Raw genomic sequence first — 27,662 nt, 5'->3', positions numbered from 1 at the left:
GAGGACCATCATCCATGGAGGCATCCTCATCATCCAAGTCCTGCAGTCACAGGAGAGAGGACCATCATCCATGGAAGCATCCTCATCATCCAAGTCCTGCAGTCACAGGAGAGAGGACCATCATCCATGGAAGCATCCTCTTCATCCTGAGTCCTGCAGTCACAGGAGAGAGGACCATCATCCATGGAAGCATCCTCATCATCCAAGTCCTGCAGTCACAGGAGAGAGGACCATCATCCATGGAAGCATCCTCATCATCCAAGTCCTGCAGTCACAGGAGAGAGGACCATCATCCATGGAAGCATCCTCATCATCCAAGTCCTGCAGTCACAGGAGAGAGGACCATCATCCATGGAGGCATCTTCATCATCCAAGTCCTGTAGTCCCAAGAGTGAAGACCATCATCCTACTTAAAGAAGAAAATCTAAGTCAGAGGGGTCTGGATGTGCTCGTCTTTGTTGCCTCTCTTCGGGCTGGAGGATGATAACTTTACAAACCGTGTTCATGGTCACCAACCCGAATTCAAACCTCTAGCCTTGGCTTCCCATCTGACATGCCACACCCACACACCCCAGTAGAAATTTAACATTTATGCTATATATAAATATAACATTATTTATAAATGCTACTTGGGTGTCTCAAAAATGTCCATAACAACAGAGACTTAAGGGACAACTCTTGTTTGCTAGCATGTCTGTTTGAGGCTCTCTCTTGCTTAGCATAGCATTTACATTTTAAGCAAACAAACATTTGTACTTGGTTTTGTAGCCTTTTTAAAGCTTTCCTTTTCATTCCACTATGATATTCCTTAATGATTTTTTTAAGACCATATTACAATGGCCAAACTCCTTACCTGAAATAATATACCGGCTTTATTTGTCCATCACCACCATTCCTGATGAGGACCTGTGTGTACTCTGAATTCACTACAACACTGACAATCACTAGACTAGCCATCGGCCAAACATACCAGGCCATTTGATTCAGTCACTACAGCAACCGAAATAACTCAGGCCACTGAGGGGAACATGGCAGAACTCCTTGTCAGCAATTAACCCAAATGCATCTCCAGTGTCCAAGGGTGATGGTTATGACAGATGGAGTCAGGCAGCACCCTGATCCTGAGGCTGCATTCAGAATGAAGCTTGCCACCTTCCTTTTAAATATATATGGGCTTGTCATCACCCCTGAAAAATAAATATGAAATGAGCATCTTGCCTTGTGCTCTAGGGTAATTTATTCATCTGGATTTCAATGTAGGAATCATCTGGAAGTAAAATGAGATTTCTAGATGCTTTTTTAATGATTAACAGCCCAGCATTATAGAAGTAGGCACCCCACTAGTGAGACCATGGAAAGAGGGCTCCCAGGCAGTCTCAAGAGCTGCCACTGGACCTCCTGCCTCCACCTCCTCAGTGCTGGGATTCCGGGTGTGTGTCTTCACTGGGTGTATGTGGTACTGGAGAACTGAGACCAGGGCTCCTGAAAGGAGCTAGGCAAACACTCTACCAACTGAGTCCAAAGACTTTTGCCTTTTTTGTTTGCTGTTATGGTTTCACGTGTTTAACGTTTGGTCTCTGATGTGATGTTCAGAGGGTGTGGTTTCTCGAAAGTGGATCATGAAGGCATTGACCTAGTTTATGAATGGATCAATTGATTGTTTCATAACTTCTGGCATCATTAAGAGGTCAAAAGAGAGTCTAGTTGAAGCACATAGTTCTTTTAGAGCTAAATCTCACCCCAGGCCAACTCTCCAGCATTGTATCTTTGCCTTCCAGCCGCAAAGAGGTGATCAGCCTACTCTGACACATGTGTCTTTGCCAGATGTTCTGTCTCTTGGTGAGCTCATTACAATGCAGTCAGCTGACCATGGACTGAAACACCTAGACCCAGAAGCCAAAATAAATGTTTCTTCCTTCCTAGCTTCTCTGCAGTCACAGCATTGGAGATCCAAGTAATGAACTTGGTCTGAATGAAACAAGACACCATGGAGAAGTCCTATTTTCTGTTTTATGACCTAACTTGCCTCATAACTATGGAAACATGAGCAACTGGTGCCTGGAGTCTCTTCCCAATGAGCGTGATTAATAAAAACACACTGCAGAAAGAAGCCATTGGAAGATTCCAGAAACAGTGAGGGTGCACACAAACATTGTGGTGGCCGGAAGACAGGTGTATGCAAGTACGTCTGTGGTGGGAATATGCTTCCTCCACCCCAAGGAGACCCTAGCTTGCCTGTAAATACCACCAACAGATATTGTTTCTATTGTTTACAAACCAAGACTCGGTGAACACAACCGATAACTTTCACTTGCTCCTTGACTTTACTCTTCAAGAATCTCCTTCAGTGACCACAGAAATACAATCAAGAGTGTAAAGCAGTGATGAGGCCTAGATGAAAGAACAAAAAAAAAAACGAGAGAGAGAGAGAGAGAGAGATTTTCATCTATGGCACATCCAAGGGAAGAAGAGAAAACCATCATTTCTATCTATTGACCAGAGTAAGGAAAGAGGCAGGCTGCATGTGGACTTGAATAATCTAGGGCTTCAAAGCTCTTAACTTTACCACACCTGTGGCCTGTAATCCCATATACTTGGGAGGCTGAGGCAGGAGGATTATAAGATTAAAGCCCTTCTGGATGGATGATTACATGAGCTTGAGGCCAGCCTGGGCTACTTAGTGAAAGGCTGTCTTAAAAAATGACAGAAGAAAGGTGGGGATACAGCTCAGTGGGAGAGCACTTGCTCAGTGTGTGTGTGTGTGTGTGTGTGTAAGTTGGAGGCTGTAGAAGCTATTTCTCTCCTTCTATCATGTGGGCTCTGGGAATCAAACTCAAGCGGTTACTTTAGGTGGCCCAGGCCTTTACCCCACCGAGCCATCTCATAGGCCACTTCTGCTTTCTTTTCTTTCTTTTTTTTTTAACTGTTCATTTGTTGCTGCCATTGTTTATTTTGTTTTATTGTTTGTTTCTGAGGCAAGGGCTCAATCCCTGGCCTGGAACTCACTATGTAGACCAGGCTGGTCATGAACTCACAGAGATACACCTGCTTCTGCCTCCCTAGTGCTGGGATTAAAGGTGTACACCACCAGGCCCAACCCCATTTCTGAATTTTTAACTCACTTGTTTTGCAAACCTTTTTTCCACACCGTTATATAATATGCTTTATGCAGAGGTTTGGGGATGAAAAACATTCTCTCTCCTCAAAAGCGTCTAGTCTGGTACTCTATTAGGGAAAGCCAAGAAACAGATTATGCAAAGTACATGGTACCCGCTGTAACACAGATAAATACAACATGTTTCCGGAGCAAAAGGAAGGGTCTTGAAGCCTGAGGACATAGCTCAGATGGTAGAGTATTTGCCTCACATGTGCAAAGTCCTGAATCCTGTGCCCAGCATCCCAGGAAGCAGGCCTGGTGGCACACACAGTTTTCACACTTGAGAGGTAGGAGGGCCAGAGGGACAGCATCTTCGGCTGCCTATCAAGTCCATTGCCAGCCTGAGATAAATAAGCGTCCGTCACCTAGACCAAGGGTCAGGTCTAGTTTGGAAAAGACTCTCTGCAAGAGATGATAATAATGTCCGGCAAAGGGGTCAGCAAAGGCCTAAGAAAAAGGGGTGACACCTAGAGGGACTGAATTGTGGGCTCCAAGTCCAGTTTGGGGTGAAGTAGCTGAAGACAAATGCTAATCTTCAGGTTCTGAGACGTTTGGACGCTACCACGAAGACAGGGACAGTCAGTCCACATTCCCAGGCAGAAGGAGGGCACGATTGCATTTGCACTGTAAAAAGCTCCCTTTGGCAGCAGCTTCGAGATCGCTGAGGTGGACAGAGATGAGAGACAGAGCAACTTGTTAGGGCATTGTTGCAAATTTAAAAAAAAAAAAATACTGGTTGAAAGAAAAAACTGACAAAGGCTTGAACTACTGCCACGAAGAGAGTTCTCCAGGTAATATCAACAGGATTTTATGACCAATTAGAGGTGAACAAGGAGGACTCATGGATACCTGCCAGCTGCCTGGTTTGGGAAGCAGGGTGGCTCAGAATGCCATTCACCAAAATAAGGAAATACGGTTGGTTCCTTCTTTTTGCCTGAGGCTCCAGCTGACCTCCTGGTGATCCTGTCTTTCAGAGCCTCAGAAAGCCACAGAGAAATTCTGCCTCAGTAGCTCATCCAAGTCCGCTCCTGCCAGGCCGTTTGGCGCTTTGCCTCCTTTTCCCAAAAGATGAGACTCAATTTTAACTGAGTAAGGGAAAAGCAAGGCACACACAAGCCTACCCACAACCATACTCGAGAGTGTTCGAGGACATTTCTAAAGGACCTGGTCTACCATCTCAGCTTTTGAAAAGCTGAGGCGGGGTAGCTAGAGTGAGTACAGCTTAAGCCATATAGAAGACCTTGTCTCAAACAAACAATAAGGACAGGAACGATTGCTCAGTCAGAAAAATGTCTGCTGCATAAGAACCTGAGTTCAATCCCCAGGACCCATGTTAAAAAGCCAGGCGTGGTGGAGCACACAGGGCTTAGATGGTAGAGATGGATCACTTCCTGTGGTTTCCTGGCCAGCCTAGCCTTGCTGGCAAGCTCTATGACAATAAGAGACCCTGTCACAGAAAACAAGATGAATGAGGTTGGTCACTGCCTACCACACACACCCAAACTGTGTGAACACTCACAGGTGCATCACACACACACACACACACACACTTTTCCAAATCAAGGCATGATGAAGCACTTTGATGAAAAAAAGCCCTTTCCCTGAGAATTACTGGCCTTGTTCTGAACACATAAATGCTTTCGGAGACTATTCCTTACTCACTAATGGCTCCAAAGGTAAGTTTGAGCCAGTATTGTATCTTCATTTTCTATATATCCATCCCGAAAATAACTGAGGTGGGTAAAGTCTGTGAAATAAACACAGTCACCATAAATTAGATCCTTAAAAAACATGCATCTGTCCTCAGGGTGCTTAAATTTAGGTCAGGTAAAGAGTTGGAAAAGTGATTTGTGCTTTATTGTTTTGTTTTTCAGGATTTTTGTTTGTTTTTGTTTTGTTTTGTTTTGTTTTTTGAAATAGGATCTCACACAAAGTAATCCAGGAAGAATAGAAATCTATCATTCTCTTGTTGCAGACTCATAGATACTGAAATTACAAGTGTTCTATCCTGCCCAATTCAATTTCTCTCTCTCTCTCTCTCTCTCTCTCTCTCTCTGTGTGTGTGTGTGTGTGTGTGTGTGTGTGTGCGCGCGCGCGTGTATGTGTGTGTGTTGTGTCTTGTATTTTTTATTTAGTTTTTTTCAAGACACAATCTCATGTGTCCTAGGTGGGCCTTGATTTCACAAGATAGATGACCTTGAATTTCTGATCCCCCTGCCTCTCCCTCCCCAGTGCTGGGATTATACTCACACACCAACACACCAGGATTATGGAATGCTAAAGATCACACCAGGGCAGCCTGTAGCTAGGCAAGCACTCCAGCAATTGAGCTACAGCTCCAGTCCCTTGTTTTGAGTTTTTGATATAAAATCTCACATAGCCTGGGCTGACCTCAGACTCAACATGTAGCTGAGACTGACCTTAAAGAGTTGAGGCTGACCCTGAACTCCATCATCTTCTGCCTCTACCTCTCCAAGAGCTAGTATGACAAGCATGGACCACTGCACACTGCCCCACTCTGCATTTTTATTATGCTAAGGAATTCTGGCTCCGTCCATACGCATTTTGTTGAAATGTCCAGCTCTGCCTCTTGGTCTCTGGTTAGAGAACTGCCCATCTGAAATGATGATCTCATCCCACACAAAGGTGAAGATGGGCTTGCCGGCACCCTCAGGCCCCTCCCACTGCAAGGACGATGGTAATCCTGTCTGCAGTGTTTGGAAGGATTAATGAGTGTTTGTTGAGCATTCTCAGCTCTGAAGATGAAAGACAGCCTCTGAGCACACACAGGCTAATTGATGTTTGTTATTCTGAATGTTTCACTAAAGGAGTTTTTCTCCACATAATGAACTCTCATCCTTAGGCTCTGAGAAGGAGGAGAATTGAGAAGTCTCTAGTGTGGTCTTTTAGACACGAATTCTTTTCCTGCAATAATTTCAAATAAGTCAATTTTCTGCTCAGAGGTATGTATCCACGCTAGAGTAGTGACTGCAGGTGACATGGCCCACAGAGTGAGTCTATTTACAGCCAAACAACCATCTCATTCCATTTATTTGGTTACTAAATTAAATATGCAGGTAAATAAATTATAAATATATTTAAACCTTTGAGGGATACATGATTTATTTTTCAATCTATTTTTTTTTTTTTTTTTTTTTTTTTGTTTTTTGTTTTTTGTTTTTTGTTTTTCGAGACAGGGTTTCTCTGTGGCTTTGGAGCCTGTCCTGGAACTAGCTCTGTAGACCAGGCTGGTCTCGAACTCACAGAGATCCGCCTGCCTCTGCCTCCCGAGTGCTGGGATTAAAGGCGTGCGCCACCACTGCCCGGCTTTTCAATCTATTTTTAATTTCTCTGTGTATATAAATGTATGTGAGTGCTTATTCAAATATGCCGTGGTATATGTGCCTGTGTGTTGTCATGTGTGCATGTGTGTGTAGATCCCAGGGGCTGATAAGGAACATCTTCCTTCACTGTTCTCCACGGTGTTTTTTGAGGCAGAGGTTTTCATCAGGACCTGGGGTTTGCAGATGCAGCTAGCCTGATTGGCTAGCAAGACCAGGGACCCTCCTGTCTCTACCTCTCTAATATGGTCACAAGCAATCACATGCAAATATGCTACGTGGTTTCTGGTACCTCATGCTTACAGAGACCTACTGAGATGTCCCTTCAGCCCCTCAATTTATTTTTAAGCAGTCTTGAGATAATCGTTCATGTAGATTAGAGATAGATATGTTATCAAACATTTAAGTTTTGTATTGTGTATTTGACTTGGATTCCAACAAGACACTTTCATAATCTAAAAGCTCAAAGCAGAATCACATCAGTTCATTCATACTCCAGGATTGGCCCTATTTTTACTTTATAACTTAGTGATGGATCATTGACAAGTTTTGACATTGCGTCTTCATCCTCTGCCCCACCAGCATCCCATTTTGAGACAGAGTGTCAAGTATCCACGTCTGAACTCCTTGTCTAACTGGGGATGACGTGAAATGTCTTGTTGTTGCAGTTGAGCAGTATGTGCTGTGCATTCGGCCATGTGTGTGCATGCAAAGACCAAAGATCCTTCAAGTCTTTTCCATTACCATTTTCCACCATATTCGATTGAGACAAGGTCTCTCACTGAAAGTGATGCCAACATTTCCAGTGAGCTCCTGGAACCCACTTGTCCTCACCACCACCCCCCCACTCCCCGCAAACAGCCGACGGTGGAGTAACAAGCCACACTCAGCTTCCACAAGAGTGCTGGGAATTCAAACACAGCACTTCATGCCTACACAAACAAGTACTCTCTTACGCATGGAGGTGTCTCCTCTGCGCTTGACCCTGAACTTTGGATCCTCAGGCCTCCACCCCCAAGTGCTAGTATTATAGACACTTTCCACCACGCCTGGTTTATGAGATGCTGTGGATCAAACCCAGGGTGGTGGTACCTTACCACCGTAGCCACATCCACAGTCCCTTATTTCCTCATTTGTTCAAACATCTGTATGTACAGATTTAGCGAGGAGCTCAGAGCAAAGGGGCCTTGGATGTTGAGACCATCAACGCTCCCCAAATCTGCATGGCTAGAGTTAGTCCTTCTGTGCTCTACTTCTCTGGTACCAAGCAACCTAACAATTTTTCCTTCACATTCTCCCATTTCTCCATCATGATTTCTATTATGAAGTACAGAGGTTATTAAAAACTCACTCCCAAGAGCATCCCAAGCTAAGGCTGAGTTATTGAATTGCTAAGTCAGCAGATAAAAATGTTATTCATCAGAAATTAAATATTACATCTTCCCAGAGTTCTCTGAAGGTACCAATCGTCAGACTAGCAAAGGGATTTCGATAAAAAATGGAACTTATCTGTCATTTACACTAATCTTCCCAATGTAATTGCGCCAAGCAAGCCACAGTTCTCCTAACTGGACCCTTTCTAAGGAGCTTGTACTTGAAGAGGTAATGCTGGGAAACTACCCACCTCATCTGCCAAGTCTCCATCATTTCAACAGAAAGCACATAAGGGTTGGAGAGACGCACACTTGGTACAGGGCTCCCCATGCAAGCATGAAGACCTGTGTTAAAGCCCTGTCACTCACAGCCAAAGCCCTGATGTTGCTCTGTGAACCTATCATCTCAGGGCTAGGAAGTCAGAGGTAGGAGGATCCCTGGAGCTCTCTCGCCAGCCAGTCTAATCAAATCACTGAAGTTAACTCAGAGACCTTGTCTTAAAAAATAATCTAACCGGCAACTGAGGCAAACATCTAATGTCACTTCCAGCCTCCTCATGTACACACACACTTGTGTATGGGTGCACACACACACACACACACACACACGCATACACACACACGTGTTGAATCTGGACTCATGGTGGGCTCCTCCACAAGACAAGTCAAAGGCCTAAGCTCTCTCTCTGCAATCTCTACCAGCCTAACTCTAACCCAGAGAAAGGAGACAGTCCTCAGGCCTCACTTTAGCACTCCCTCCATGGTTCTTTTAATATAAATTTATATTTTTAAAAAAGCTATCTGACCTGGGCGGTGGTGGTGCATGCCTTTAATCCCAACACTTGGGAGGCAGAGATAGTTGAACCCTCTGTAAATTCGAGGTCAAGCTGGTCTACAGAGCAAGTTCCAGGAAAGGCTTCAAAGCTACAGAGAAACCCTGCCTCGAAAAATCAAAAAAAAAAAAAAAGAAGTTATTTAACTTAGGTGCCAATCATTAGAATTCTGTACTGAGTGTTTGGTTTGGACTTATAGTCTAATAAAATGCTTTCCTAAGCTAAATGCTGGTGGCTCGGGCCTGCAATCCCACTGACTCAGAAAGCAGGAGCAGAAAGGACACAAGTTCAAAGTCTGCCTGAAATACAGACTGAGGTCAAGTCCAGCCTGGGCAGCCTAACGGGAAGGATGTCAACAAGTAAAAAGAAGGCTGAGGATAGAAAATGATGGGAGAGCACTAGATAGCATGTTCAAGGCCCTGGGTTTGATCTCACGACCCCACCAGATGAAGGCCTTGGAGGTGGGGATCAATATTTAACGCCATTGTCACTGGGCGTTGCACTCCAGCTATAGCGGGCTGTAAGTTTTGAACTGAAACGTGGAGGACCAGAGATGTGCGGGACAGGATCTGAGTCAGCAGCCCACACTTGACGTGTCTTGACGAAGCACGCACGGGCAGCACAGGCGAGCCAGCAGGAGGCTGTTCGAGGAAGCCAAGCAACACAATGACCCATTCTAAAATCAGATTCTTAAAAAGCAAACTTCTGTGAACAGCAGGGTGATGTTCATCTCTGACAAAAGATGCCAGTCAAAGCCTTGTTATCAGACTTGGGGGAGTGGCTGCCGATCAGCTCAAACTTCTGGCCAGCTAAGATTTTATTCATATTGCCCTGGGAGCAGTGCTGGCTAGCTTAACTTGACCCTAGCTCTCCCTTTCATAAATGGAAGAAAGTGCGTCTAGTTTGTGTGCAAGTCACCATTTAAGTCTTCAGAGATGGAGAATTAATTTGTTTTTCCAAAAGTAGCAAGAGCTTGGATTCATTGCCCACTCCCACCCTCGCCCATCCCCTCCCAGCCCCACTGTTGGGGATGCTCCCTTTTCTGGTCAGCGTTGTGGACAAGGTGACTCCTAGGATCTGGGTTTTAGATGCAGCTTGTTTGCTAGATTTCTGTTCGGAATCTTCATTTGATTGTTTTCTGGTTTCGTCCCAGCTGCCCTGAGCCCATGGTCCTTCTGCCTCAGCTTATCCAATGTTAGCACTGAAAGAAGGAGCACATATTTTGTTTGTAACACCTAATACTATTTAAAAGTGTGCTTCTTCTTTCTTTTTAATATTTAAACAGTCTTTAAGTTGTATGACTACCAAAGTAACAAACTGGGAAGCGTAAACGCCAACAAGACAGAGACAACCCAGATCCCCAGGCGTCCCGGGACTCACCTACTTTTGCCATCCGCCCTGCCTAAGGACTCAAGAGGGCCATTTAGCTTCCTCAGCTCTCCGATTTTCTTATGTGTGGAGTGAGTTACTAGATTAAAGGATCCATGCCCCCCCACACACACACCTTTTCCAATGCAGGATTTACAGCATATCTTCAGAAGAGAAATTTTTTTGTCTCTAAGAACCTCCAAGTAAGTGTTGCCGTGACAACCCAGGCCCACTGAAAACGTGTGAACACGTTAGAGCTGCTAAATACCAAGGAAGGGAAAGTTGAAAGGTCCGCTGTAGTACAAACGTTGTAAAAACTCCCTGTCATGGTAACGGGTTAACCACGCTCAAGAGTGAGGGGAGCCTTCTACATGACGGTAGACAGAATCTGCCAGAATGTAGTCAGTCTTTGGATCCAAACCACTGGACCCTGGAGTCTGAACAAATGGAACTGGAGGTGCTTTGTCACCACCCCCAAGGGACTGTAGATTCAAGTCACTGCTCCCCAAAAGGAGGACCATCCCACACATTTCGAATACACTGGTCAACACTGTGTAGTCATGGCTACTTGGCATCATGAGAGGCCTCAGCTGAGAAGCCGAGAAGCCCTAGACTTAAAGCTTAGCCTGTCATTTGCTATGCTATGTGACGTTGGACAGATCGCTTCATTTCTTCAGGCCTGAGCATCCTCTTGTAGACGACAGTGGCCATTGTTCAGGAGCATGTCACCAATACTGTACACAACGTCTTGAGCCGTGTCACACAAACTAGATACTCCACAAGTTATAACTCTTCCAGTTCTGAGCTCTCTGGGGCTGTTCTATGCCAGTCCCTAGAAAATAGTGCTGGGCACCATCTTGCATTGGCCAAGGGAGACAGATTCAAATTACTCCCTGGAAAGGAGTTCCAACTCCTGAGGGCTGGAGGAAGAAGGAAGAGTAGAAGGAAGGTTCTCTACATCCAGGCCCTGAACTGACTCATTCCCCTGGCCAGAGGGAAGGGAGGACTGGGAAGGACTTTAGGAATGAAGGAGACTAACCGTGAAGTGACTTGGCGCTTATCAATGTGGTGATAACAGCAAGTTGGGGTGGGGAGAAGCATGTGCCCTATGAAATAAAATTAAATTAAATTTAAAAACAAGCAAAAAAAAAAAGAGAGAGAGAGCACTCTCTGTGCTGAATGAAGCAAGCCAGCTGGAGGGTATTTAGGCCCACACTCCCTTCAAAACCATTTATTCACCTTCCTGGTATGGAAGGAGTGAGAAGGTTAATTGTTTCTGCGTAGAAGGAAGTAAAATAAGAAAATCCAAACTGGAGACTGACTGTCCCATGACTGTCAGAGCTCTGTCAGCTGATGCTTAAACTGTCCCCTCTCATCTCCCAAGCCAGAAGGATGATCCTAGAAAAGGTATTTTCACTAATAGTGTCAATCTTGGTTAAACATCACATACCATCCCAAATCACACAGCGCTTAAAGGAAAAGAGGAGGAGGAAGCCCTTAGGAGACTCCATGGTAATTGTCCCCCTTGGAGTCCAGGACTTCAAACCATCCTTGGGGATCTCTTGGACTTCACAATCTTGAGGGTCCCAGAAGAAAGAAAAGCCAGGAAAGCAAGTGTCGCCTGTAGGTGGGTGACGTCTTATCTCTATGTGGCTGTCTATTATTAAAAATAATGGGTCAAAGGATCATATTATTACGCAGAAAGAGGTCATTATTTGTTACACCATCTCACTTTGAAGGGATTCCTTGGAACGCAGAACAATGACGAACAGCAATTAGGATGGAGACTCAACTTTCACAGACATACTCTCAGTGACCCTGTGCAGGGCAGTGGGGGTCAGGCGGGCTTGCAGCAGGGAGCACGTAATGGAGCGTATTCTATCATCGGGACCACTAGGCTAGAGATGCTAAGCGTTGGACTTTAGTCTTACATAGGATGAATATTTTGCCATGGAACTCAAAAGAGGGATTCATTTCTAAGAGGTCCTTCCTCATCTAAACAATGGCGAAGCTAGACCAAAAGATTCCTAGAATTCCAGAGATAGTGTATGGTAAAGTATTTACCTAGTATTTGAGGCCCTGGTTTCATCCCCAACCAACACACACGCAGTGAGAGTAATGATCAAAGATTCCCCTTCGTAAGAATTGAAGGAAATAAATGTACTGAATTTTGTGCGTTTTGATAATAAAAAGACAAAAAGACAGGTGGGCAGAAGAGCTAACTCGGCAGTTAAGTGCAGAGGTTGCTCTCGAAGAAGACCGGGGTTTGGTTCTGAGCGTTCACGCAGTAGCTCATGTCTATTACTTCAGGGGATTGGACATTCTTCTTCTGAACTCTGTTAGCACCAGGCATACATGTGCTGCTCATAAACACATGCAGGCAAAATACTAACACACACTAAATGGAATTCATCTGAGCAAGGAGAGGAAGAGGAAGAGGACAAGGGGGAGGATCACAACTACAATAACAATGGCAGGTTCCCTGTCCTGGTGTTTCCAACAGTGTGGTGTGCACGCTCAGTGTGCTCACCTTCGTAACTAAGGATAAGTCTGATGCCCTAAAGGTCACCCTTAACAGTTATCCTGAACAACTGCTGCTATGTGTTGGTAATTCCAGCATTTGGAAGGTAGAGACGTGAGGGTTAGGTGTTCCAAGTCAATCTCAACTCTAAGTTGAGCTGAATGCTAGCCTAGGCTGCCTGAAAGCTTAACTCAAATAAAGTTGGGGGTTTTTTTTTGTTTTGTTTTGTTTTGCTGCTGCTACTGTTGTTGCTGTTATTGTTTTCTGGAAACATCTATCTACCTCAACTTCTGACACATAGTAGTCCCTGGAATGGGAGGGTCAGAATTTACGTGTGTGTGTGTGTGTGTGTGTGTGTGTATAATATATATAATAGCTTAAATGTTTTATATATATATTAGCTAAATGTTAAAGACAAAGATTACTGGAAAGGGGCATGGTACCTTCCTGAAAAAACAAGAACAAAGGATGAAAAATGAAAGAGGAATGAATCTATGTAAAATGAAAAAGAATGGGAGAAACGTGGAATGAGTTTGTTTATCTGACTGGTGCTAGAAACGCAAACCAAGTAGAGAGGATTTCACTTCCAGAGCCGGCTGTGGCTAGGACTGAAGCGAGGTCTGGGGCGTGTCTGATGTGCATCCTGAAAGGCCCCACCATGTTGGTGGTAAACTGACCCAGGTCTGCTCCACAGGAAGCCAGAGCCCAGTGGGAGCAGCCCTGTAGAGAATATTCTGTGGGCTAATAAGGAGAGAATTAGTAGCCAAAGGGTAAAGAGAAAGATGAGGGTAATACTACCCTGTAGGCAGCCAGAGGAGCCCCAGGCAGGACAGGTGAAGCCTCCAGAGGTCTGCTTTTCTCCCACCCACTCTTGTCTTTGCACAGGCCAAGGGACAGGCATGTCCCCAGGGGAAAGCACTTCCTGCTTCCTGGGAGACGGGAACAGACAGCCTCTCCTGCTGGAGCCAAGAAATCTGTTTATGCTCAAATATATGATCTCATGAGGAAAAGAAAACTGAAAATGTTGTCAAAACTCAGGGAAGCAGGATTGTAGGTGTTTTCATCTTTTTCCTCCCTTTGCTTTTCATTTGCTTGTCTTTTTGTTGTTGGCCAAGTTTGTTAATAATTGTTTAAGATGGGGCTTTGTGCATCCCAGGCTGGTTTTAAACTCATGTAACAGAGAACAGCCCTCGACTTTTTGGTCCTCATCCTCTGTGTCCCAAAGGCTGGAATTTCAGTTCTGGGTCATGGTGCCTGGTGCTGGTTACTGTCTCTGAGACTGGAGTCTTGCTGCAATACCCAACCTGGCCTCCAGATCCGGGGCTCAAGTCATTGTTTTGAATCAGCCTCCAGAGGAGCTGGAGGTTCAGGCACATGCCACCATGGCCTGCCCATGCACTTTCTTAATGCTTTGGTTTATTCTGGAGACGGTCTTATGTAGGCCAAGCTGACCTTAAATTCTTGTTCCTCCTGCCTCTGTATCCCAAATGCTGGAAGTATTTGTATGCGTTACTACACCTGGCTGTGTACGGTTTCTTAATTATTAAAATAAATCTGTTACTTTTACAATAAGATACAAACTTATTTTTCTAAAAAAAAAAAAAAACTCAGATGACTGAAACCAAAATAATTGTTCCCTAAGATTCAAGGACAATGCCACCCGTGACAAGGAATATAGTCTTGGACCTCAGCAATTTCCTGCTTTCAAAAGTTACCTGCCCTTGTCTTTTTTTAGTATTTATTTGTTATTTATTTACTCCAGTAGGTGTTTGTGCCTATGACATCAGGAGGGACTATAAACTCCTGGAGGGCAGAAACTGTGTCTTGTTCCTCTAGCACCCTTGGCATTGCATAAGCATCTGTTGAATAATGACTGTAGTCATCAGACATCAAAGCCTTCTTCCCCTGTCCCTTCCCAGCTATCTGCCAGCTCCGTCTCCACCTCCTGTCGTTGGCACTTGCCAGGACTCAGCACTACGTCCTGTTGTTCTAGAGATGAAAGAGCTGTACAGCCTGCTGATCACTGTCTTACCAGGTCCCATCATGTGTCAGTCTTCCCAAGGGCCCTTGGGTTTGGAGGCTGTCTCTGCAGATGGGGAAAAGTGACTCCAAACCCATGGTTAGTCCCTGTAGGGCTGGCAGCCTGCTGTTTGGTTCATGTAATAACAATATTAACCCTCAAACTGCTGTTTCTCTGAACCTCTTCAAAGACTTGTACAGCCATTAACTAATTAAGGCACAGCCCTGCCCTGGTGACTACAGTTATAATTCTCCCCTTACAGGTGGGGAAACTGAGGCAAATGTTGAGTTAACTGCTACATGCCAGAGTCAGCTCTTGGGCTAGATTTTGAAGTGGCAGGTGCCTGGTTCTGTGTTTAAACCACTACACGCCATCACACACCCTGCTGTGGGTGCTACTGTGGAAATATTTCCTGAACGGGGGAGTAGGTCTCCTCAGAAAATTACTTCTGAGAGAAAATTTGAATTTCTCCATTCTATATCTCTGTAACTCTCTTCGCTCAAGATGACCTCAGCTTCAACCAGAGACAACAAAGAAACACAGCAGAAAGGGGAAAGAGTGGGGGGGGGGGGGGGTTAATTCCTTTCTTATTTATTTCTGCCATGGTACTCATGTAGAGATTCTTTCTACTGTGTGGCTTCCGGGGTTTGAACTCAGGTCATCAGGCTTGGTGGCCTTTACTAGCAGAGCAAATTTCCAAGCTTCGATTTGTTTCTTAAGATAGGGTCTCTCTCTGGGACCTGGAGCTCACTGATTCACCGTGTGCCCCGAGATCTCAGTGTCTGCCTTCTCCACTCTGAGATTGGAAGTGTGCAGTACATGCCTGGTTTTTTACCATGGGTGCTGTCAACGAAACTCAGGTCCCTGTATCAGCAACAGCAAGCACTTGACTAGTGAGCTTATCTCTAGCAGCCACTACACAAGATTATTGTAAAGGCAAGTGTGCCTCTCTGTTCCCTGTGGTCTGACCACAGCACAGGAAGAATGGCAGTGGTGGGTCCAAAGGGCACGTCTGGAAGGGTCTCCGCTTGCTCCAGTTCTGTAGGGAAAATAGGGATGTGCTGTAGGGAAGATGTAGCAAACACAATTCTATTTACTTAGCATGAAAAAAAGCAAAGATAAAAAGGAGGAGAAAGGAATTTGATGAATGAAAGATAACGTTGAGGAAAATGATTTTTTATTGACTGTTAAGTAAGACAACTTCCTCAGAATCGGGTAACTTTCAGAGAACGTTTCTTGGCAAGACTGGGAATCCTAGATAACGAGAAACTCAATCTACAATGCATAGAATACATAGTTCTATGCTTTAAAAGAGAGAAAAGAAACCGTGCGTGTCTGCGAGGGCAAGGTAGTGCACTGTGATGCAGTTCTTAGGAGGCAGAGGCAGGGGCATTGCTGCAGTTTGAGGCCAACGAGGCGTATATATTAAGTTCAAGCCCAGACAGACACACTGAGAGAAAGAAAGCAAAAGAAGGAGGAGAGGGGGAGGAAGAAGGAGGAAGAGGAAAGGCAAATCTTAGAGCTGGAAAGGTTAGATCTGTGGTAAAGTGCCTGTCTAGACCTGGGTTCAGTTCCAACACTGGGTGAAGAAAGGGAGGAAAAAGAAAGGAAAGAAACTCTTGAATGAACCATAAACAGTCAGCATGCGCAAGGTATATTCATGACGCCACAGGAAGCCACATCAAATGCATCCCAAAATAACTGGCAACACGGTTGAAAACAAAACATGTGCCAGAATAAAACTAAAATCTCCTATGACAGAACGATCTAACTTTGTTTCCAAAGGAAATACCAGGAAAAAAAATAAAACTATGAATATTTAAATCGCAATGCTCATTTTTTTATTGCTGATGAGATTATGGTCATGCATATTAAAGAATTATTTTTGTTTTGATTTGATTTTGTTTGTTGTTATTTGTGTGTATATGAGAGAGAGAGAGAGAGAATAGTCCAGGTTGACTTTGAACCATGAACTTGTGGGGTATCCCCCTGCCTCTGTACCCCCACATGTTAGGATCACACATGTACCAAGATTTTCTTGACTCACAAAATAGCTTAAATTCCTGAACTGCTTTCCTCGCACGCCCAGTGCTAGGATTACAGCCATGTCTCAGCTTACCTAGTGTTTTACAATGTAGCCCAGGGAGGCCTAGAACTAGCTATGCAGTCCAGGCTGGCTTTGAACCTACAATCCTCTTGCCTCGGCCTACTGCACTGAGATCACCATTGTCACCAAGCCTAGTGTGTTCTGTATCTTTATTTGTTCAAACTAGACACTGTAACCCTAGCAAAAAGTTCACAACACAGTCCCAAGAACCAAGGAGCGGGCTTATAAAAACAGTGGGGATGCGAAGGTCACTGTCCAATAAACAGTTTAGAAGTTGAGTGCTGTCCTCAAAAGCAGGAACTGAGGCCAGAGGACACTCCTTGGTCCCAGCAGTTTCTGGTTTTCTATCTGTAAACTTAAAGAACTAGACAAAAGTTACAATTTAACTTTGTGAGGCTTTGTTAACCGGTTGCTTGGTTGGTTCTAATGTTTTGAGACAGGTTGCCATTATCACAGCCCAGACTGGTCTTTAACTATACTTCGCTAAAATTTAGTTTTTAATTAATTTGTTAACATTTATTTATGTGGTCATGTATGTGTATGTGAGTACGTTTATGCCACAGCACAGGTGTGGTGGTCAGAACACAACCTGAGGAAATTAGTTCTTCCTTCTGCCATGCAGGTTCCAGAGACTGAACTCAGGTCTTCAGGCTTAGCAGCAAGCTCCCTCACTTCGTCTCAACAGTCCAAATTTTGTTGCTGTTGTTGTGGTTTGTTTGTTTGTTTGTTCTTTTTTTTTCTAAAGACAATAATAATCAATTATTTTTATTTATTTATTTATATGTTGAGTGTTGCATCTGGGTGGAGGACTTTGATATCAGTGAGGGAGACAGAATCTTTCTCTGTTGCCTAGGCTGTCCTGGATGAGAGACCAGGCTCGCCTCAAATTCATAGCCATCCCCTTTACTCAACCTCCTGCATGTTTGAATTACACTCATGAACTACAGCCTGCATATTCTCATTCTCTCTCTTTCTCTTTCTTCTGTCTCTGTCTCTCTCCTTGTTTCTGTCTCTCTCTGTGTCTCTGTCTCTCTCCTCTCCCACCTCTAATACTTATCTTCTAGAAACTGTTAAGAGTTCCACCTCCCCCATCTTTTGCTGTCTCTTTTCTCTGGTCCACACTTGTCACCTCCCTTTTCTCTGTCTCTCTGTCTCTGTCTTTCTCTCTCTCTCTCTCCCTCTCTGCACACACACACACACACACACACACACACATGCACGCACACCAGGATCTTACTTCAGAACGCACAGTGTAGTCCAAGATGGTCTTGAACTCGTGACCCTCCTTCCTTGATGTCCTGACTACTCAGATAATTAATGCACACAGTCAGTGTTTTTATGTTAATCTCATTTGCCCATGAAAGCAAAACAAAACTGATGGACCAAGTCGCATGGAATATGAGAGAAAGGTAAAAAATTAAAATAAAGAGGAGCATGGATAGTCATCACCCACTCCTCCTGCTCCACAGTCACACTGGTAGATCTACTACTTGACGGGCTCAGCACTGTGGACAAGCTAACACCAGCCTCCAGCCAACAGAATCCCTCCCAGGAGCGCTTAGAACTCTGACAATGGAGGTGGGCCAGGGGTATGCAGCAGTGGGGATGGGGATGAGGGGTTCAGCTGCTCCTTACATTCCCAATGCTAGGCACCATACCGATACCTCCACACAGCCCATCTTCTCAACACCCAGGAGATGGGCTGTCTTCATTTTCAGCAGAAGAAAGTGGGGCTGAATAAGATCGAATGACTGGCCCAAGTTTACCTCGCTGGCAAGGGGAACAGCTGCTGACACTCTGCACTTTAACAAACCAGTTCACCAGTTTCCTGACCTGATACGGGGCCAGGACAGCCAGTCACAGCTTCACTCTGAGCTCAGGGACCCAATAGTTCCTCCTGATGATCCGAACTAAGTGAGTGGGCAGAGAATGACCAAGCAATTTCCTAGTGGCGTTTGCTGCACTCATGGTGGGAGAAGAAGCAGCAATCGTCGAAGAACTTGAGATGTTGGTATGACAAACTCACTCAAAAGATAGCACACAGCCCATAATGCTTTCCCAAAGCCTCACCTGTCATGGGGTATCCACACCACATGCCCCCCACCATAGACAAAAAGATCTACCTGCCACTCATTGAAGCTGCTCTAATGCCTGGGACTTTGGAAAACATCCCCAAGAAAGGACAAAACTCTATGGTGAGCTGGCTGGGATGCGCCTGAAATCCCAGCCACTTGGATAATGAGGTGGGCAGACTACAAGCTTAAGGCCATCCTGGGCTACAGAGTGAGTTCAAGGCAAGTGGGGGCAGCTTAGAAGACCCTGTCTCAAAATAAGAAGTAAAAACAGTACTGTCTGGTATAACTCGATGGTGGCGCATACTTCAGGCCCTGGGTTCAATTCCCCAGTCCTGAAAATAAAAATAAAATAAAAATGTAAATAGTAAGGTATAGTTGTTTGTTTCACAGCCATCTTCAAACATGGGAGAGATACAAGAGAAAATTGCTCGGCTTCCAGTTCAAAGCCAGGAACAAGGAGGGCTGCTGCTTGCTGTTCTACCAGTAGGTGTTTTCTGTTTTGTTTGTTGTTTGTTTCTAGAGAAAACAAGCCTAGATCAGCCAAAGCTGTCAAGACCATCGGACATCTGAAACTTGCCAGTCAAAACCAGCAACTTTCATCTCAGCTTTGCTTCCTTCCAAGCCCCATCTGAGCTTGAGGGACTGATGAAGTTATCTCCCCAGATCAGAGGTGGGGGACACGGTCAGCAGCCCCCTTTCCTCTATGATGGTTCATCCCCAAGGTAGGAGAGAAAGGACACTGAGATTAGGAGGGGAGGTTATTTTGCCTTTGCTACTGGTGACGGTTATTACTTGCTGAAAAGCCCAGTTGCCCATTCAGCACAGCTCTAAATTCCCAGAGCAGCACGGGGAATGCCCCAAGTCATTCTCAGGGGAGTCAGCCCAAACTGCCCCTTGCCAGCATCAGATAACAGCTAGATGATAACTTACAGGTACCTGGACTGGAGCCTCATGTTGTATTTGATCCTGGTGAGGCATCTGATGCCTTCCTAATGTGAGTCCTCTTTGATGTCTGAGATTCTGAGGAGGATAAGGAGGAGTCTTCAGAGGTGACTCCCAGCTCCTGGCCAGCTTTGTACCCTGCCTGGTCCCTTTGGGACTCTCTTGCAGCTCATAGGACTTCCTCCTAGCCTGGAAACCCCAGTCTCAAGCAGCCTCATTCCCAGGGTGCACAGCAGTTTCTACAATGAGCACCCAGGGAAGCCTTGCTCTGTGTGTGTTAGGGAGAAGAGTCTATGGCCACGGTAGAAGTCTTGTTGCTGCTGCTGTCCTCAGACTCCTGTAGCCCGAGCTCGCCTCAAACTCACTACAGGACTTGAGATGCTCTTGAACCTCTCATCCTCTTGCCTCTCCTTTCCAATTTTTCAAGTTCTGGATTGTAAGCATATGGTACCCTTATAAAAATAAACAAATTTTCTCAGTGGCCAGGGATCGAACCCAGGCCTTAGAACTCTACCAACTGAGCTACCTGCCCAGCATATTTTGTTGTTATGGATTTTTTTTTAGAAGTACCAGAAATCAAACCCAGGGCCATAGAGCTGCTAGGAGAGGATGCTACTACCCCCTTAGCCTTTATTATTACTGTTGGCTTGAGGCAATCATGGTAAGTTAGCCAAACTAATTTTGAGCTTACTATAACAGCAGTCTACATAGGCCTTAAACTTGCAATCCCCCTGCCTCAGCCTCCCAAGTATCTGGGACTGCAGACCTGAACCACTATGCCCAACAACAAGAGTCCTTTATAGGTGATAGGTGGAGAAGGTGAGACACAGGGTCTTGTGGAGGTCAGGCTCACTTTGAACTTGTAGTGAAGCTGAGGCTGGCTTTGAACACCTGATGATTCTGCTGCCTCTACCTCTCCAGGGCTGGAATTACCACGCCTGCCTGAGAAGAAGCTCATGTTTTAAGGAGACCAAGGTGCAATGTGGTTAAAAAAAAAAGACTCTGGCTTCTAGAAGCTTCTATAGACTCTCCCTCTTCTCTTCATTATATCATTGTACATGCTGTCTATTCCTCAAGTGGCTTTCACTAACTAATTCAGCACTGTGTAGTTTAGGCTGTAAACCCGATATCCTATTTAGCATTCAATCACAAATATTTATGAGTTGGCCCGCCCAGGAGTTGTTTTTCCATGACTAGCAGATCACTGGGAGCTGGCCAGCCCTCTTGAGAAGGGGAGGGAGGTTGGCAGAAATAGGGGCTGCAGGAACTAAGCTTGGCCTCTTCCTTGTCGAGTCACTGAAAATCCCCAAACTTTCAGCCCGGGGTGGGAAACCCAAGAACAAATGCTATTGAACTTGGGCTCCTTCTGCCTCCAGTTCCCAAGTGCTGATCTACAGGTGTCGCCACCACACCCTGTCCCTCCCGGCCCTGGGAATATTAAACCAGGGAGTCACATCCTCTGATGCCTTCAGAGGCACAGCCACTGTTCCAGCTACTGTTAGAGGTACATGGTTAACTCTGTTTCCAGCTTTTAAATACTGTACTAATCAAGTTTACATGTATGCACATGCACACACACACACACATACTTAAGAACAACCGATAGCTTGAATATGAAAGTAAGATCATTTAATTGGGTCTGATATGCCAAGGTGGGGTAAACTGCCTAGGTTGGACATCGAATACCATGTGGAAGTCTTGCAGCGTCTCTGGGAAGTCCTAAACACCATAGTTGGAAATGAGGGATTTTTGTCAATCCAATGACCTGTTTTTCCCCAGCAAGTAGATTAGCTGCCTTTGGGGGAGATCAGAAAGTTTAGAAGGGCCACACTGGATGAATCCTCTGTTTTTCGCTGTTCCCTCTCCCACTAAGAATATCCACAGAGCAGGACCACAGGGGAAAATCCAATAGGCAAGAATCTGACATAATGAAAAGTAAGATTCTTCAGCTAGAGCCCTTTCTTACAGAATGACATTTTTCTCAGGACACTGTTTAAAGCAAAGGTAACTGCAATGACCAAGAAAATTCCAGACCAGGGACTGGGGATAAAGACCAGTGGTAAAGTATCTGCCTAGCATGAGTGAGGTCCCTGGTTCAATCCCCAGCATTTCTCTTGAGCATCATCTGAGCATGGTTGTTATCCCAACACGAAAGTCTTGACTACCCAGCAAGTTTGAGGCCAGCCTGGGCTACATGAGACTTTGAATCAAACAACAAAAAGATCTCGGAAAAGTTTCCCCAGGGAAAGAGCTAGCACCTAAGGTCTGTAGCTGACTTCTGTAAACCTTGGCAAACATCTTTTGGTTCCCAGCTCCCCTCCTGGGGCGGGCATGCAGCAGCTCGAGATAGCCCCTCCCTCCTGCTTCTGGGGGGTGAAGCCGTCCCAGCAGGTGTCTCTGGCTTTTCTCCTGAGGCAAGACACAAATGCAGGTGCTCTGGCCTCTCCCTTTTTTCCTCCAAGTGGGAGTGGGTGGTTAGGGAGGTGCCCAGCCACTCCCTTCTGCCCCCCAGGCCTGGTGGCTGAAACCTCTACTACCAAGTCTTAAAGCAGAAACCTACCTCTTGCCCTCCCTTCCTCACTGCCTTCCCACCAACCCATTTTGATGAGAAGAATCACCCTTGCTGCCTCTCAGGATTTGTGTAGGAAATTAAAATGCTCCCTTAGATGTGAAAGATTCTTAGATCTTTTCACACTCCAGCAACTGAGCCCCCAAGCGGGTTGATACCCACTCTTGCAGTGACCCCTGAGGCCCAGCACCCAGATGGACTAGGAAAGTACCAACACAGTCAGGGACAGCCCTTGGTCTCCTGGAGCTGGAAGTTGGCTCTCACAGTATGAGTGGTTAGCTCTACATGCCACTCGAACGTTCCAACTGGAGAAACTCTCAGAGCCTTAGCCAATCTGAGCCACAAGAAGACTTTGGAAGGGCAAATCCTTTCCTTCCCACCGCAGGGATGGCACAGGAAGGAGAATTCTCCAAGGACCTTCAGAGACATGGAGAAGGATGGCACGCAGATTTCTCCTCAGTGAGAAAAGAACTTCAGCAGCTGGACATGGTGGCCCTTAATCCCAGCTCTCAGCAGACTGAGACAGGAAAAGTGCCATGAGTTCAAGGCCAGCCTGGACACAGACCAGGAAGAGAGCTCAGCAGGTAGGCAAATATGCTCATCCCTCAGCCTCAGGAGCCGAGTCCAGTCTCTAGGACATATTCTCAGAAGTTTTCCTCTGATGTCCACATGTGTGGTGTAGTGGGCGGATGCATGTGCATGCACAAATTCACAAGCGTGCACACACACACACACACACACACATACACACACACACTAAATGTCATCTGCAAGCAAATAAATAAGTAAATACATGAAAGAGCTTTCTGTCTAGAATCTTTCGCAAGTGGCGGCTAACAAAAAACAGAGGGCCCCCTCCAGGAAATTGCTGCTGTAGGTAGATGTACACAGACCCTTGTTTACTTAACAATATCAAAAACAAGCCAAGGGTGGTCACTTCCACCTGGACTTCTAGCGTGCAGGAGGTGAAGCCAGGGGGATCAGGAATTTGAGGCCACCTTCAGCTACACATTGAGTATCAAGCCAGCCAGCCAGCACTTACATGAGATGCTATCTAAATAAATAAATGAATAAATATGGTGTGGGAGGTCCTTCTGTCTATGTGTTGCTTTTATTGGTTAATGAATAAAGAAACTGTTTGGGGCGGATAGCAAAGCTATAGGGGAACAGAGCTGGGTGGGGAGGCTAAACAGAATGCTGGGAGAAAGGAGGTGGAGTCAGGGGAAGTTTCATGCTTAAACTTTGTTGGTAGGCCACAACCTCGTGGTGATGCACAGATTAATGGAGATGGGTTAAATTAAGATATAGGAGTTAGCCAATAAGAAGCTAGAGTCAAGCAGTGATTTAAATAATATGGTTTCTGTGTGTGATTATTTCAGGTCTAAGCTAGCAGGGCGGCCAGGAAACAACAAGTGACCTCCCTCAAACAAACAAATAAATAAATAACAAATAAATATAGAAACAAAAACAAGGAACCTCAGGTGGACTGAGGTAAACCCACAAGGCTCTCTGTCACTCCAAACCCAGGCCCTCTGGAAAAGTCCATGACCCTGGGTCTGTGTGATTTGTTACCTTACCAGGAAACATTTGGACATAACAGAAGGTCACTGTTCAGGGAGAGAATGTTTGAATGAGAATCCCAGAGATTCAAAGTTTTCACCCCAGCCTTGGAAACCTGGAGACAAGGGGGCGTGGGGGGGGGGAATGTCCAGATGAGAAAAAGCGCTTTGAGAGCCAGGCCTCAACTTGGGAGGCTGAGGCAGGAGGGTGCAAGTTCAAGGTTTCCTAGAGCTACATAGTGAGACCGTAAGTTTGATGGTAGGCTAGACAAGGTAATAAGACCTTGCCTCAAAATATACAATCTAACAAGACAAGCTAGGGACAGAGTTCTGGGGTGGAGCCCTGGCGTAGCTGTGTGCCTGGTCCTCAGCTCAATGACAGCAGTGAAAAATAAGAAGACAGGGAGGAGGAACGTGGGGTGAGGCTCGGTGGTAGAGTGCTTGACAAGACAGGCAGGGGTCCCGGCTCAACCCAACCTACAGCACCAAACCTGGAATCAAAGGAAGTGGCAAGGCTAAGGAGGCTGAGCAATGACAACAAAGCCACCCAGCTGAGCATAGACCTTTTTCTAAAATATATATATATAATTTATAATTCCTTTATATATATAAAGGAATTTTAATTGTAGTGAGGAGAGGATATGCACATGAATACATCAGACGTCTGAGTCAGGCTCTTGCTAAATCTGGAGCTCACCAGTTTGGCTATACTGACTGGTTAACAACTCCAGCAACCCCACAGTCTGCACTTCCCCACAACACTGGGGTCTCTCTCTCTCTCTCTCTCTCTCTCTCTCTCTCTCACACACACACACACACACACACACACACACACACCCCTTTCTGTTGTAGGTACTAGGGATCTGAACTCAGGTCCTCATGTTTGTGTGGGAAGCATTCTTACTCACTGAGTCATCTCCCCAGCCCAGGTAGTTTGTTTTTTTTCAAGACAAGGTTTCTCTGTGTAGCCCTGGCTGAGCTGTAGACCAGGCTAGCCTCAGACTCAGACATCTGCTTGCCTCTGACTCCTGGGTGCTGGGATTAAAGGTTGTGCCACCACTACTAGTTGACTTTATCTTTCTTGCTTTATTTGTTTGTTTGTTTAAGACAGGGAATCACTGTGTACAGCCCTGGGAGACCTCAAACCCTGTGTAGCTCAGGATAACCTTGAATTCACAGAGATCTGCCTACCCCTGTCTCCCAAGTGTTAGAATTAAAGGGGTGCACACTTTTATATCCAGAAAGATGGTTTATTTTAATCCAGATTAGCATTTTGTAGTCTCTGAAGCTGGGGTGAAAATTAGGCAGGATGTTGGAACAGAGAGGAGACTCAGCAGGTGAAGGGAGAGAGCAGCTGCGGCCAAGGCTGATGGTCTGAGTTCAATTCCTCGTACCTGAGTGGTCAAAAGAGAAAACCAACTCTCCAAACTTATCCTCTGCCCTCAAAGTATAAACACACACGCACACACACACACACACACACACACCACAACTAAATTAAAATATAATTAAGATTTTTGATTGAGCCAGATCTGTTTCTTGGTTGGCCAGCAACACCAATTGCTAGCAGGGAAGAGAAGAAGAGGAGGACAGAAGAAGAGAGCCTTGGGGGCAACAGGACTGGAGCCGAAGCCAAGAGTGGAAGAGAAGAAACACTCTGCTCTCCCTCTGTTCTCAGAGGGACAGAGATAACCTCAGTCAGGCCGAGCTTCGCTGAAGTTCCAGAGGCTCCAGCAACTTTCGGCAGGCAGTCTGACCACTGGATACTTGGGTTAAGAGGACATTTTGTCCGAAACATTTGGCCTTGAACAATTTGGAATTATTCCTAAAAATAATCCCTTTCATTAAGCTCCCAGCTACCTCCCTTCCTCTATTATCTGCCCAGCAGTTTGAATGATGACAGCAGAGTCCCCTGGCACTTTTGTTCTGGTACATCTTCCCAGCACAGTTAACAATTAGCTACTCTGTCCAGCCGTGCTAGAGGCAGGTTGACAGCTGACAGGGAAGGGAAACTGGGCCGCTCACTAGAAGTGCTGAGGCTGAGAGACAGTGGAAGTCATAAGGAAAGAAGGGTCCTCCTCCGGGAGCTGCGTGTTCTAGAATCACCAGAATCGAGTACCTAGGGAAGGAAGATTTCCCCTTCCCTCCAGCTCCTAGAGGAAGAAACAGGACTCTGTGGTAGTTCATCTTGGCACAATTCAGAGTACACTTTGAATATCCTTCCCGAAAGGGTGTCATCCTTCCAGCATTGTTATCTTAGAGATCCGCTGCTTGCTACCTTACTGCCTGTGACATTCCCTAAAGTAGTGGAAGCAGGGCTAACTAGATAAAACGGAATTCCAAAGAGTCTTGCACAACTTCCAAGAAGTTCTTCGCTTCTCCTACCCACAAGTGAATGAGTATATCAGATCTAGAAAGACAGCCAGAAATATCCCGGCCCATACTTCTGTTTGCACAGGAAAACAAAGGCTCTCCAAGGGTCATGTGACCAGCTCAAGAGCACTGCTAGGAGTGTAAGGAGCCTGCTAAGAATCCCAGGCTCCCGCTTTCCAGTTCATCACCACAGTCATGACCCCTCGGTACTACATCCCACGGGAAAATACTATAGTCAGGTGATCCCTTGGTACTACAGGACACATGAAAATACTATAAGCATGGTGCTTGTCAATTTGACCTCATAACTACAATTTGAGTGATTTAATATAATCAGCAATATCACCTTGAAGAAAAATAAAATAAAAAATAATAAAGCAGTCCAACAGTCTCAAAGAAACAAGGAATGTGATAGAGTGCATGCCGTTAATCTCAGCACTTGGGAGGTAGAACCAAGCAGATGTCTTTGAGTTTAAGGCTGACTTGGTCTATACCAGCCAGGGCAACACAATGAGACACTGTCTCAAAAACAAGAAAACAGAAAAAAGAGAGAAAGGAAGGAAGGAAGGAAGGAAGGAAGGAAGGAAGGAAGGAGGGAGGGAGGGAGGGAGGGAGGGAGGGAGGGAGGGAGGGAGGAAGGAAGGAAGGAAGGAAGGAAGGAAGGAAGGAAGGAAGGAAATGTAAAAGCTGGTATATGGTGTGCACACCTTTAATTCCAGCACTTAGGAGGCAGAGGCAGGTGGATCTCTGTGAGTTTGATGCCAGCCTGGTCTACAAATAGAGTTTCAGAACAGCCAGGACTACTATACTGAGAAACCATCTCTTGAAAAAACAAAGAAACAAACAAAACCAAAACAAACACAAAGCTGGTATAGTAGCAACACCTATAATCCCAGCTCCCAGGAGGCTAAGGCAGGAGGACTGAAAAAGTTTGGGACCAATCTGAGCTACAAAGTGAGACTCTGGCACAAACAAACAAACATTGCACTGGAATTTATAACATCAGCTGTCTCGAGGTGGTGAATGCTGCAACAGCAGCGACGTGAAGCCTAAATCGGGATCACAAGTTCAAAGCCAGATTTGGCAGCATCAGAAGTCCTGTGTTAAATTAAAAGATAAGATTAAAAACAAGCAAACAAACAAACAAAAAACCAAGTGTAGATATGCTGCTGTCTTTCCTGCGATGAATTCTAAGCTGTTAAATCTGTATTGCATTTTGTGATGATAACGTTGGAATGTACTAGGAAGCTGCATGCAAGGAATCCTTGGGATTAGCAAAGCATCTTTTCACAAAGCCAGTAATTCCTTCTGCTGCTCCTGAATCAGCTGGACTCCAACTGCAACAGTATCAGTCCTAAAAATTCTTATTATTCTGAGCTCAGCTCCCAATCCATAAATATCCTTCTAGGGAAGCAACTAGGAAA

The sequence above is a fragment of the Microtus pennsylvanicus genome, chromosome 4 (genome assembly GCF_037038515.1).
Source record: "Microtus pennsylvanicus isolate mMicPen1 chromosome 4, mMicPen1.hap1, whole genome shotgun sequence".
Lineage (NCBI taxonomy): Eukaryota > Metazoa > Chordata > Mammalia > Rodentia > Cricetidae > Microtus > Microtus pennsylvanicus.
The sequence above is the reverse complement of the archived record's forward strand: the minus strand, read 5'-3'. Positions refer to the sequence as shown.